Source organism: Eubalaena glacialis, chromosome 19, assembly GCF_028564815.1.
Source record: "Eubalaena glacialis isolate mEubGla1 chromosome 19, mEubGla1.1.hap2.+ XY, whole genome shotgun sequence".
In the NCBI taxonomy this organism is placed as follows: Eukaryota; Metazoa; Chordata; class Mammalia; order Artiodactyla; family Balaenidae; genus Eubalaena; species Eubalaena glacialis.
Genome location: NC_083734.1, coordinates 55,375,930 through 55,389,578, shown reverse-complemented (window position 1 = coordinate 55,389,578; position 13,649 = coordinate 55,375,930).

The window sequence follows — 13,649 nt, the reverse complement described above, 5'->3', positions numbered from 1 at the left end:
GCTGCACCAGATATTCTGAACCCCCAACCTGGAGGGCCTTCTCCTAGCCACAGCTGCTGGGGGTGGGGGATGGCTGTCCTTGGGCAGAACGAGATGGAAGGTGTCGTGATTGAATTGAGCACCGCTCCCCATCCCCCCCCCCCAAAGCTGTGTTGAAGTCCTAACCCCAGTGCCTGTGAATGTGACTTATTTGGAAAGAGTCTTCATAGGCGTAGTTAAGACGAGGTCGTACTGGATTAGGATGGGCCCTGAGTCCTTATAACAGAGGGAAATTTGGGCACATACATACACAGGGGAGAAGGCGATTTGGAGACGGAGCAGAGATTAGAGCGATGTAGCTACAAACCAAGGAACGCCCAGGACTGCCTCCAACACCGGAAGCTGGAAGAGGCAAGGGAAGATTCTTCCCTCGAGGCTTCAGAGCGAATGCGGCCCTGCCAACACCTTGATCTCAGACTACTAACCTCCAGGATTATGAGAGAATACGTTTCTGTTGTTAAAGCCATGCAGTTTGTGATCACTGATTACAGCAGCCATAGGAAACTAATACAGACGGGGTCAGATTTCCGCTGCTTTTAAAGATAATAGCAGGAGAGAGGTAACCAGGCTGAGTGCCCTCAGTCATGAGCCCAATGGCCCCCTGGCCAGGCTGTCAGCCCCAGCACACAGCTCAGTCCATCTTTTCTCATAAAAGCGTGGTGCTGGCTCAATAAAAGCCCCCAAAGGAAAAACAGCGCTTGTGCCCAGGGATATAGGCAGGCTGTGGATCATGCCCGTTCTCCTCCCCGCCAGAACCCCCAAATACGGGCTCTCAGGGCACCTGGGAGCAGCATTCGGGCACTTCCAGCAGGAGGGGGGCGGTCCCTCCAGCCTGACTTCCCAGGTTGGCTCTGCTCAATTCAGCCTTAGATCATCACCCCCTGGCTCTGCTAAATATAGCCCAGCCTCGACTTCTGCATATATTTGAATACTGGGCTCAAGAGATGCGTGATTCTGGAGAAACGGTGCAGCTGAGTCCCCTGAGTTGGGTGTGAAACGAATGGAATAGAGGCTCTTTGTTCTTCCAATTCAACTCTCAGCTACCTCCTCTGTCCCTGGCTTCCCAGGCTTGACCATCGGCCACCTCTTCCTATCAAGACCCTTTCGGGGGCGTCTTCTCCAGCGGGGATCCCCAGGGCTTGGGTGGGGTTGGGCATTTGGCTTTTGGAGTTTCAGGCTGGGGGCTAGGTCATGTGAGGGCGCCTTCGACCCCATGTGAGATATCCCTGGATGCTTGATACCCTTTCCCTAGCCCCCCTCGGTCCCCCAGGACCCCTCTCAGTCCACCCCATTCTGGGGTCCTAAGAAGGTGGGGATGGAGGGGTGGGTAGAGATTGTGAATTCCCAGCCTTGTCTAAAGCTGGCATCCTCATTTCCCATCACTCATTCATCCAACAAACATTGGCCCAGCACAAGTGCTTGTTGCAGCGTTTGGCCCAGAAGATACAAAGTCTCCTATCTAGTGCTCGTGTTTTGGGCACCAGCATCCAAGGCCTGGGGTAATGGGACTCACCGGGCTTCCTGAATCTGATGACGCTTGGTTTTCATCCATTCTGGAAAGTGCTCAGCCAGCATCTCCTCGTATTTCGCCTCTTCCACGAAAAAAGACCAGCCTCCTCATCTCCCTGCACTGGGACAGTTATTTTCTGCTCTACCCTTTCACTGAAGCTGTGGTCCTTAAGAGGTTGCTTTTCCCCACCTCAATCCCCAGGCCACGTCTCCCGCCTCCAAGGAGGGGTTGACATCCAAGCCCCTTGGTGCAGGGTTTGGAAACGCCTCTCAGCCTCATAGGCTTAAAGGCCAGGCTCATACACTGACCACCTGGTAGTTTTCAACTCCAGCTTCATTTGGGCCACACCTACCCCGCGGAGGGGGCGGGTTCCCTCCTTCCAGCAAGCTCAGCTGTGCCTTCACCTGGACGTTGCTCTTTGTGGTGTTTTATTTTCTGGTGTTTGCTAAAGAAAACTTTCCAGTTACCTAGGCTGAAATAGGACTAAGTTGGTAACATTCCTAAGGGCGTTTACATTTAAAGAATGGCTTTTCTCATGAGACAGAACAAAGAACTTGGCCCTTGGAATCAGACAGCCCTAGGCTTAAACCCCATTGACGCTCATCACTATGGCAACCTGGGCAGCCTGCTTCTCTGAGTTTTAGGCTCATCATCTAGTTAACTGCGGACAATACATATTGGTATTAGTTTCCAATGGCTGCTGTAACAGATGACCACAAACTTAGTGGCATAAAACAATACAAATTTATTAGTTTACAGTTCTGGAGGTCAAAGTCCGAGATGGGTCTCATAGCTAAAATCGAGGTGTCAGCAAAGCTGTGCTCCTTCTAGAGACTCTGGGGAAGAATCTGTGTCCTTGACTTTTCCTCCTTCTAGAGGCTGCCCACATTCCTTGCTTTGTGGCCCCATTACATGGCTGGCCAGGTCTGTCACATCTCATCACTTGGACACTGACCCTCCTGCCCGCTCTTGTGATCCCACAGTGCCCTTGTGGATTATCCAGGACAATCTCCCTATTTCAAAGTCAGCTGATTAACAACCCTAATTCCATCTGCAACCTTAATTCTCCCGTTTTCTCCCTTGCCATGTGTATTAGTCAGGGTTCTCCAGAGAAACAGATGTGTATGTATGTGTATATACAGGATATGTACATATATAGGAAGAGATTTATTTTAAGAAATTGGCTCATGTGATTATGGAGCTGGGATAGTACAAAATCTGAAGAGTGGACCATCTGGCTGGAGACCCAGGGAAGAGCTGATGCTGCAGTTCAAGTCTGAAGACAGAATTTTCTCTTAGGGGAGCTCAGTCTTTTGTTCCATTCAGGCCTTCAACTGATTGGATAAGGCCTACCCACCTTAGGGAGGGCAATCTGCTTTACTCAAAGTCCACCTATTTATTTATTTTATTTTTATTTTTGTGTGCGTTGGGTCTTTGTTGCTGCGCGTGGGCTTTTCTCTAGTTGCGGGGGGCTACTCTTCATTGTGGTGCGCGGGCTTCTCATTGCGGTGGCTTCTCTTGTTGCGGAGCACAGGCCCTAGGCGCACGGGCTTCAGAAGTTGCAGCACGTGGGCTCAGTAGTTGTGGCTCGTGGGCTCTAGAGCACAGGCTCAGTAGTTGTGGTGCACGGGCTTAGTTGCTCCGCGGCATGTGGGATCTTCCTGGACCAGGGCTCGAACCCGTGTCCCCTGCATTGGCAGGCGGATTCTTAACCACTGCGCCACCAGGGAAGCCCAAAGTCCACCTATTTAAATGGTAAGCTCATCCAAAAATAATGTTTGACCGCATCTGGGCACTGTGGCCCCGTGAAGTTGACACATAAAATTAAGCAACACATGATGTAATATAACATATTCATAGGTTCCGGGGATTAGAACATGGACATCTTTGGGTAGGTGGGGGGCATTATTCTGGTGACCACAACTACCCTTGTATTAGGGTTCTCCAGGGAAACAGAACCAACAGGAGATTATCTATCTATATGTAAAATGGAGGCTGGCAACTCTCACCATCTTCATCTGGCAAGCTGGAGACCCAGGAGGGCTAATAGTGTAATTCTAGTCTGAGTCCAAAGCCTAAGAATCTGGTGAGCCAATAGAGTATGTTCCAGTCCAAAAATCAGAGGCTCAAGACCCAGAAGAACCAGTGTTTCAGTCTGAGTCCAAAGGCAGGAAAAAAAATCAATGTCCCAGCTCAAGACAGTCAGGCCTTACTCAGGGAAGCATCAGTCTTTTTGTCCTATTCTGGTCCTCAACTGATTAGACAAGGCCCATCCACACTGGGGAGGGCAATCTGTTTTATTCAGTCTACTCACTCAAAAGTTAATCTCATCCAAAACACCCTCAAAGACACAAGCAGGTTAATGTTTGACCAAATATCTGGGTACACATGGCCTAGTCAAGTTGACACGTGAAATTAACTAACCATGACACCTTCTTGCAGGGAAGTTTTGAATACCATCACACACACCGTGGTGCTGGGGCTGGCTCCCACTAACATGCAGAAATGGTTATTAAATTTTCAGGAATTTTACAAGCCAAGTGTTAACTTGTTGGTATGTTGAAACTGGCCGTGGTGGGAGTGTTTACACCTTGGAAATTGGCATGTGCTACAGATCAGGGCTTTGAAGGTCTTGTTTGCATTTTGTTTTCAGAAAGTAGGCTTATCCCAGGTGTACCGCGCCTCCGTCATTGTTCAGTAAGTGGGGATTCTCTTCTCCTTCCTGCTGTGCTGAAGATAAAAGTCCTCACTACCCCATGGAGGGGATCTCCAGAGGCGAGGTCTCTCCCGGGTGGAAGGGGTGTTTTTGCCAGTACAGCCCTCTCCCTCTCCCCTGTCTTCTTTCCTCCCAAAGTTTGGAGTTCCCAGCTCTGGCTCCGGCGCCACTCAGGCTGCTCCTTTGCCCACCCTGGGCCCAGGCGAGCCTGATGGAGCCGACAGGGCAGCTGCTCAGAGCCCTACTCATCCAAGGGTTTGACAGCTGCCATGCGGCTGTGGGCTGAGCAGGGCCCTGCCTCCCCCTTGCCACTGCTCAAGAAAATAATGAATAATAATTAACGAAGGAACTGTTTATTGAGAGCCGTTTACCACAAAAGCCTCAGGGTACGTTGCACTCAAACATAATTAAAAGTGGCATCTTTTTAAACTTTGATTTGCCATGGAAAGCTTGGCTCTGTTGCCCAGCATGAGTGCCACCACACCTCTCTGTGATCCCAACTTTGCAGATGGGGCCTGAGCAGGCGGGAGTGAGGGGCCTGGTCATGGGGATAAAGGTGCAGCCAGAAAGCATGGGAAGGGCCCTGGGGAGTGGGGCCCCAAAGATCAGGGTGTGCCCTCAAGTCTATGAGGGCTGGTGCAGCTGTGGCCACCAGTGGGGAGGGAAGCAGATGGCCTAGAAGCAGGTGGCCGCCCTCCATGAAAGGGCAAGACACAGCCTGTGTGCCAAGCTTGGACCACATGGCCTCTGTGCCAGCTGAGCCCAAAGTTAAGACTTTCTCTTTTTAGACCCAACACCCTGTGCTCCTTCCCTAGCCAGCAACTGTGATTCACTCCTTCAGTCAGCAAGTGTTTCTTGAGAACCTACTATGTGTTAAGTACTGTTCAGGAGATCTGTGCACAAAAGATGCCTGTTCTCATCGAGCATATGTTGCAGCTGGTGGAAGATAGACAATAAACAAAAATGAGAAAATTACAGCAAGAAGGAGAGGGAATATGGAAGGTGGGAAGGTGGCTATTGGTTTATAAGAAGACACTTGCTGAGATGGCATTTGGCCAGGAAGCTGGAGGAAGTGAGTTAAAAGGAAGAGCATCCCAGGCAGAGGGAACAGCCTGTGCAAAGGCCCTGAGGCAGGTGCAAGGCGGAAAAAAGAGGCTAGTGTGGGTGGAGCAAAGACAGGGATGGGGAGAGTGGTGATCAGACTTTACAGAGAGTCCTAAACTCCAGTTCTGTGCCTGGCCCTGGGCTAGACCCTCGAGGTACTGTGGTTGAACCCCCAAATGGAGAGGCATTTAGATGGCAGTGAAAAATATAGCAATAGAACCCTAACCTGCCAGGGCTTGTGATGATCAGCCAGGTGGGGGACCCCACCCTAAGGGCCCGGGCATCCCAGCCTTGAACAAGGACGGGTGGAGCCTGGGAGGTAGCTTCCCCTGGGGATTGCCTCCCACTCAGCTTTCCATCTCGCTCCAGCCGGGTCCTCTCCTGGCTTCCCTGGCCGCATCAGCCTTATTCTTTTCCTGTGGAGACCCCCTTGGGAAAACCCCCTCCAGGAGGCCATGAGTCACTGCTGACTCTGGATGATGATTGTGTCCTTCCCCTTCTCCTGGGGAAAGAACGGAATTAACAGGACGCATCAGGGTGCCAGGGCCCCTCCCAGAGATCAGCGGTCACATGAACGTTTCTCTCTGCAGTTGCCCTGCCCGCTTGCTCTTTATGTTTCTCTAAAATCAGAGATGCTTATCCCTCTGTATCCCAAGTAAGGCTGATGGGAACTGCACTGAGGTGACACCGAGGACCCCCGATTCCTGCCAGGAGTGGGAGAAGAGTAAAAGGTATTAGAAGGGTGTCCATGCCTGCTAGAGTGGTCACCTGGCTGTCCCCAAAGGGGGCCATGCTGAGGGCTGCAGACCAAAGCTTTCTGCTCTCCCCTCATCAGTAAGCACACTCCAGGCCCAGGATGGTGCCAATGCTTTAAAAATCCTGCCTCTAGGAGAAGGCTGGAAGCAGGTCACATCTAGAATGTGAGGTGGGCTGGCATCGGATAGGGCAGAAAGGAAAAGCAAAATTTTTTGGCCAGGTTCTCAGCCCCTTGGTGTCCTGCAATTTCCATTTCATTTTTTAAAAAATATTTATTTATTTATTCGGCTGCACCGGGTCTTAGTTGCAGCACACAGGGTCTTCGTTGCTGCGTATGGGATTTTTAGTTGCGGCATATGGAATCTAGTTCCCTGACCAGGGATTGAACCCGGGCCCCCTGCATTGGGAGTGTGGAGTCTTAGCCACTGGACCACCAGGGGAGTCCCTCCATTTCATTTTGATAAAAGAAACAAAATTGGTTTTAGCTCAGAAAGTAAGGAGAATCATCCCTAATTTTGGAAGCTTCTATACAGCTGGCTTGATGATTGACCTTTGGGGTCCTTGTTTCCATCCATCCATCCGTTAATTAAAAAGCAATGTCCAGGTGCGCTGTCTGAGCCAAGCACTGTGTTTTAAGCTCTCCAGACATAGATTTGTTCTATCCATCCCTGGAGAAGGCGGGCTCACTCAAATGTTTCAGACTGCGGTGGAATTATAATTATAAAAAGCACACACACTGCAATTCAGGTTTAGGTTGAAAGTACTAATTTTCTGGTTTCAATTATTCAATAGAAATGAATGAAAATGCAAAAGGAATCTCAAAGGAGCCGCTCTCACCAGCTGTGGTGGGTGTGAGCGAAGAAAGTTGCATAAAGAGGAGTCTAGGAAAGTAGGGTGAACCCAAAGGCCAAGGACTCCAGCATCTACCCCCAACCCCACCAGCCTAGGAGCTCCCCGAGGGTGGGGAGCCTCCTGCACCGACCCAACACTTGGAGTTTGCACCTTCATTTGGGGGCGCGCACGGGGAATGTGCTGGCTCCATCTGTGCCGGAGCTGGGGAGACAAATAAGACAGCCCTGCCCTCAGGGACCTCACAGCCCATCAGGAAGATGGACCGGTGACTTCCCCATCCCATCACTGTGGGATCAGAGCTGCAGCCACGGTGTTATGGCAACACAGGGGGTGGGGGGCGGGAGGGGTGCGGCTCAGCCGGCAAGGGATGGCTGGGAGGTGGGGAAAGGAAAGGCTTCCCGGAGGCGGAGGCGGTAACTCCTGGCAGAATTCCAGAACTCAGAAAACCCCCCTTTGAACAAAGGCACCATTCTGGGCTCCTGGTGACCACTTGAGGCAGGATAATTTCCCATGTGGCATGTCTAATTTGTCCTTCCTGTAAAAGAATCCGACTTCAGAGAGCTCTTTTTTCTTGTCCACCCCAAAAGAACAAGATGGGGTGGGCTTTGAGTCCAGATGACTGAATTACTGGGGGCGGACAGTTCTGGGGCTTTCAGAATGGGGACACTGGCTGGGAGGTGGCTTCCCCAGGAAGGAAGAAGATCAGAGCTTTGAGGATGGATGATTCTGAGGGTGGGGAAACCTGTGTCCCAGGCCCATGAGGATCCTTACTAGGAGACAGGTCTTCAGAAGGGATGATGCACAGATGTAGACAGATCCCAAGAGCTCTGGCCTCGGGAGCCTTGGCAAAGGAGTCCCCAAACCCAAGTTTGCCCCAGGGATGGAGCTGCCCATCTTTGAATGGACCGCCAGCATCTTGGATGAGGAGCATCTCCACGGGAACCATGCAGGGATAAAGATGGGGGCTTCCCCATTCTTGTATGACCTTTGAGAGGGTGGAGTGGGGGGCAGAAAACATGACTGACTCCAAACTTCTTGCCTCTCTCAGAAACAGGATTTGGAGTAAGATTTAACTGGAGTTAGCCAAGTGTTATCTATTTCAAGAGAATGAGAAGACAAGCCACAGACTGGGAGAAAATATTTGCAAAATACACATCTGATAAAGGACTGTTACCCAAAATATACAAAAAATTCTTAAAACTCAACAGTAAGAAAATGAGCAACTCCAGATAGCTGGCTCACTCTCCTTTGCTCTGACGGTTCCTCTCTCAGAGACCCTTGGATTTCAAGATTTCCTTTTAAAGTTTTTTCTGTGTTTACAGACAGGTGACCTCCAGGATCTTGTACATGCAGCTGGGGAAGGAGGCCACACACACAGCAATTAGTGATGCAAATGGGCCAAAGGGTGTTGATGCAGAGAAGGACCCAAGTTCAGAGGAGGGAGAGGGCTCCGTGCACTGTGCTGGGCAGGGCAGGTGGGAACGCAGATGTACCTGAGGGTCAGGAGACACCAAGTTCACCGCACACCAAGGCAAAGGGACACAGAGGGGAAGAGCCTGGGCTTTGAAGAGAGCAGACCCTGAGTTTGAATCCCACAAATGACTGACCTTCTGTGTGCCTCAGTGTCCCCAGCTGGAAACGTGGATGTTTCCATGGCATCCATGGCACCCATGTCCTGGGGTTGTTGATTGGATGCTGGTGTTTTTCTGGTGATCCGGTAACCAAGCCTTGTTTTGTTTTTTAAAATTAATTAATTAATTAATTAATTTTTGGCTGTGTTGGGTCTCCGTTGCTGCGGGCGGGCTTTCTCTAGTTGTGGCGAGCGGGGTCTACTCTTTGTTGTGGTGCGCGGGCTTCTCATTGCGGTGGCTTCTCTTGTTGCGGAGCACGGGCTCTAGGCGCGTGGGCTTCAGTAGTTGTGGCTCGTGGACCCTAGAGCGCAGGTTAAGTACTTGTGGTGCACAGGCTTAGTTGCTCCGTGGCATGTGGGATCTTCCCGGACCAGGGCTCGAACTCATGTCCCCTGCATTGGCAGGCGGATTCTTAACCACTGAGCCACAAGGGAAGTCCCCCAAGCCTCGTTTGTATGGTATCAGCACTCTGGTTTTCCTTGGGGGAATAGTCACCTCTCTCCCTTGGTGGCACATGACCCAAGGCAGATCAACAGGACCCCATCCTCCCCCAGGACCTTATCTCCAAGAGCGACGCAGGGCAGAAACGGGTTGCATCAGGCATGGGGCTGGAGCCACTCCGGTTCCTGTCCTCCCTGGCCTGGCTCTCCACATATGTTCTGAGCTCCCAAGGCAATAAACTCCTGATTCTGCTTAAACCAGTCAGAACTGGCTATCTTGTGTAATCAGTGAGTATCAGCTGATGTTGATTGCCACTGATGGCAGGTCCGAGGTGTCAGGCACTGGGGTTATTGAGAGACTCAATATACAAATGGATAACGGCCAGACTGTATATAAAAATAGAACACTGACCCACAACCTGCAGCAACCAGCCCAGGAAACAAACCCATTATCTACAGTAACCAGTCCAGGAAGCCGGCCTGCTGGCTGTAAGTCAGACTTGGAGGAATTCAGACCACTATCTCTAGCAAACATCCTGGAAGCCTAACAACCAGCCCTGTAACAACTGGCCCCAAACAGCTAGGACTTGATTCATAACCGGCAGCATCCCTAATTTTTGTCCCCACTTCCAACTTAGGACCAACCAGAGAGTGCCAGATATGCGCCCCTAACCAGTGGGATGCCCTGCTGCTAGCAGACCCCCACCAGCTTGCCCAGGCCGCCAGCCACCAATCGGCACACACCTGAGGTCTCCTCTTTGCACCCCTAGAAAGCCTTCCCACTCCCTTGCCTGCCTGTGAGTTTCTGCTGAAAGAAAAGTGATGGGGGCTACAGCAACCTTGAATAAATGGTCTTTGCCTATTCTCATTTGGTTGGCCTTCATTTATGTATCAATATTTCCACATTATTTTTTACAAAAACTTGTATAGCACTTACTATATACTGGTCACTGTGTGTAGTGATTCATTTATGCTGAAAAAGACCCTGACACGGGCAAAAAACCCAAACCTCTTACTGTGGATCCTGTCTCACACACCTTTGGGGTTATCTCCACTTTTTGTTGTCTTTGAGCTACAACTCTAAGTTGTAGAAAACTGATAATAATACACGTAATTTTTGTCCATAGGAATGCATAGGAGCTGAGTTGATGGAATGCAATTGATTATCGTCCTGGGGCCAGGTTTGCATCGCTTCGTAAATTTATTTCAGCATTCCCAGTTACCCACATGTGTGTGTTCTTTGAATTCTCCTTTGAACCGGTTGTAACATCTTGGTTCCCTCAGGAATTAATGAGTTCAAGAAAATCTTTGATACATGTTCATTTTCCATTTGAGCCATGATTTTACCCTCATAAAAAGTATCCCTTAGCTATGTCTCACGGTCCTTGACATGGGTACTGTTGTCATCCCTCATGTTACAGAGGAAGACCTTGAGGCACAGAGAGGTAAAGTAGTTTGCCCAAGGTCACACAGCTAAGTGGAGCTGGGATTTGGACCCAGGAATCTGGCTCTAGAGTCTGCGTGCCTCTGAGAGTCCTCGAGCTTTTTTATCTGAGTAAATCCCTCATTAACCCCACAAAATAGGTACATTATTTGTGGAATGAGAACAGGAAAGCACAGGAGATTAAGTAACATATCCAAGCTCCCGCTCCTTTAGTGAATGGCTGATTCTCTCAATACAATATGGCAGCTGTCCACAGCAGGGGTGGTCTGATGTTGGTGCTGATAGAATACTGCATTGATACAAATCGTGGCTAACATTTATGAAATGCTTTCTAAGTTCCAGACACTGTGCCAAGGGCTATACCCAGACCATCTCATTTACCCCTCACAGTGGCCCTACAAGGCAGATAATCGTATTATCGCATTTTACAGATAGGGGGACTCCAGGCACCCAGAGAGCGAGCAATGAGTCTTCATCTCTTGGTTTATCTGGGGCTGAGGTCCCTCCACCAGGGCCCCATCGGGGGTCTCCCTTAAGATCTGGTGTGTGTGTCCCTGCGCTCCCCGACCCCACCTCCCCACCTCCACCTCGAAGTCTAAATCCTTGGACTTCTGAGAGGCATGGTAACAGGTCCAGCCTGACCTGCGCAGCAGACCTCTCCAGCTGGGCCTGGCTTTGGGGTACCAGCCTTGAAAATCCACTAATTACCACTGGAGGCGAGAGCCCCAGCTCCCTGGGCTTCAGCCAGGGCCGGGGCGGGCGGGGTGGTGGGTGGTCAGGGACCGAAGGTGCCCCGTATGCTTAATGGGGCCTCGTCAAGCTAATTGAAATGTGCCAGCTACCTGCCTGGGGACCAGCGAGCTGAGCAGCCCTGGGCTCCTGGGTCGACCGCTGAGTTGATTAGGTTTTAAAGAGGAAAAGACACGGGAGCAGTGGCTTCATTTGCAAGGGAAATGACAGGGGCCCTTCATCTGCAATCTCTGCCCAGAAGTTTTGATTAACTGCGGAGGAAAAGGTTCCTCCTGCTTTATGTACGAGGAGCTGCGCCTGGGGACGCCGAGGAGCCCAGCGGCCGGCAGCTCCCTCACCCTTTCCTTCTCTGCCTCCCGGATGGGGAAGGAGGAGAGGGGTCAGGGCGAGGGTTCCCGGAGGGCAGGATCGATTGCCAAAGCCCAAGGCCAGCCCTTGAGGGTGAGAATGGAAATTTCCCGAGGCAAGCCTCTCCCTCCTCATCTGTGAGACCTTGTCCTGAGGCTGCGGGGTGGTGGTGGGGGTGGGTGAGGGGGGGTGCGGGAATTTAAGGAGCTCAGCATGCGGGCGCCTGGCACGAAGCAGGAGCTTCTTTCTGTCCTGCTACCCCACCTGCCAGGGGGCTCAGGGTGAGCCCTCCCCACCCAGAAGGCTGCTGCCCCCAGGCCCCCTCCATTCCCGCCAGCCCCTCCGGTGCCTACTCTGAGCCAAGACACCAGCCCCCCCACCGCGGGCCCTGGTACCGACTGCTGGGAAAGTGGAGGGGGCGGGGACTGAACCAGATGCTTTTCAAAAGGTTTCTCTCCAGCTACCAATTTGGGGGACAGTTCCCCTTTAAAAGTTAGATTTCACTTCCGATTCCTTTCCTTTCCTTCCCATCACACCCCCTTCACCGCGTGCTTCCTTGGGTTTTTTCCACCTTCTGTAAGGGCTGCCACCTCCTGCTCTGCACAGGTGATGAAAGGCGGAATCAAGTTCTGCAAGGCTTGAAGGCTGTGGGCGGCCGAGCAGGGTCGGGTGGTCAGCAAGGCCACGCAGGCGAGGGAGGACTGATCCAGAATCTTGACCAACAACAATGTGGCTGTTTCTACAGGACCATGGGGAGGGGGGCGCCCAGAATTCAGCCTCCAAAATTCCCAACCCAGTGGCTTTGGGAACACCCAGGCCAGGGGCCTCTTGGGGTCAGCCTTTGGGGCTTGACTGCTCCTTCGGGCCACTCCAGGCTGTGGCAGAGGTGGGAATCCTGTCACCATGTACGGGGCACACGGCCGTGAGTAACTTTCAGACATAGGTTAATGTCTATGCCACTTACCAGCTGCTGCTCTTCGACAAGTTTCTTAACCTCCGAGCCTCAGCTTCCTCATCAGAAGAATGGGGATGGTCATCCCTACCTGAAAGGGATAGTGGAAAATTAGAGATGATGTACCTAATGCACGTGACTGTGGGAGGCCTTCAATAGATGGTAGCTATTACTCTGAAACTCCTCAGGTGGTGTTACCCGCAGACCAGGTGGGGGATGATGGGGAACAGCTCTGCCTTAGGCTCAGATGCTTGAAGAAAATGAAACATTCCTTCCAAGTTACAAGGAAAAATTATTTCCAACCTAGAATTCTATATCTAGCTAAACTATCCATCAATAAACCTCAGGGAAGAATTAAAGACATTTCACACATGGAAGGACACAGTTTATCTTTAACACACCCTTTCTCTAAAAATTGCTGGAGGATATCAGAGAAGTCAGGAAATAAACAAAGAAAGAGGATGATATAGTATCCAGAAAGCTGGATTCAACCTAGGAGTCAATGGAAGTTTCAGGATCGAGTGACCAACTCATTCTGGGTTGCCAGGATGTTTTATTTTTTTAGCACTAATAGGCTTATTTATGTGCTGGGAAATCAGGATGGTTGTTCACCCCAGGTCTCGAGACCAACCAGTCAAGAGTGGAGCAGGAGGAATAAAGATTCTAAGAGCAAGGTTTGCTGGGGGCAGGGATATCTATAGAATTTACAGTATGATAGACATATGATTAAAGTCAAACTATGGATAAAGCAGACAAGACTTGGTTGTAGTTCAGAGACAGATTATAGATGTTAAGAACTTTGACGACGTAAAGATTCAAATGTTGTTGTCAGAAGGAGTGGAAAAGACTGTTAGGGAAAAGGATGGGCGTGCATATATCCTTGTTACAAAGTCGGAGTCAGGAGATACTGTCAAAAGTTGATGGCAACATGAAATAGAGGTTCATATGTTAGAGTTAAAAGGTACTCAAGAGAACAAAATAACAACTTTCAAACTTTGAGAGGCAGAGAGGGGAAGAGAAAGAAGTGAGCTAAATCCTCAAGCTTACAGCAGGGAGCCAATAAAGTTTTTAAAAAGTCATGCGACAGACTTGGAGAAAACATTTGTG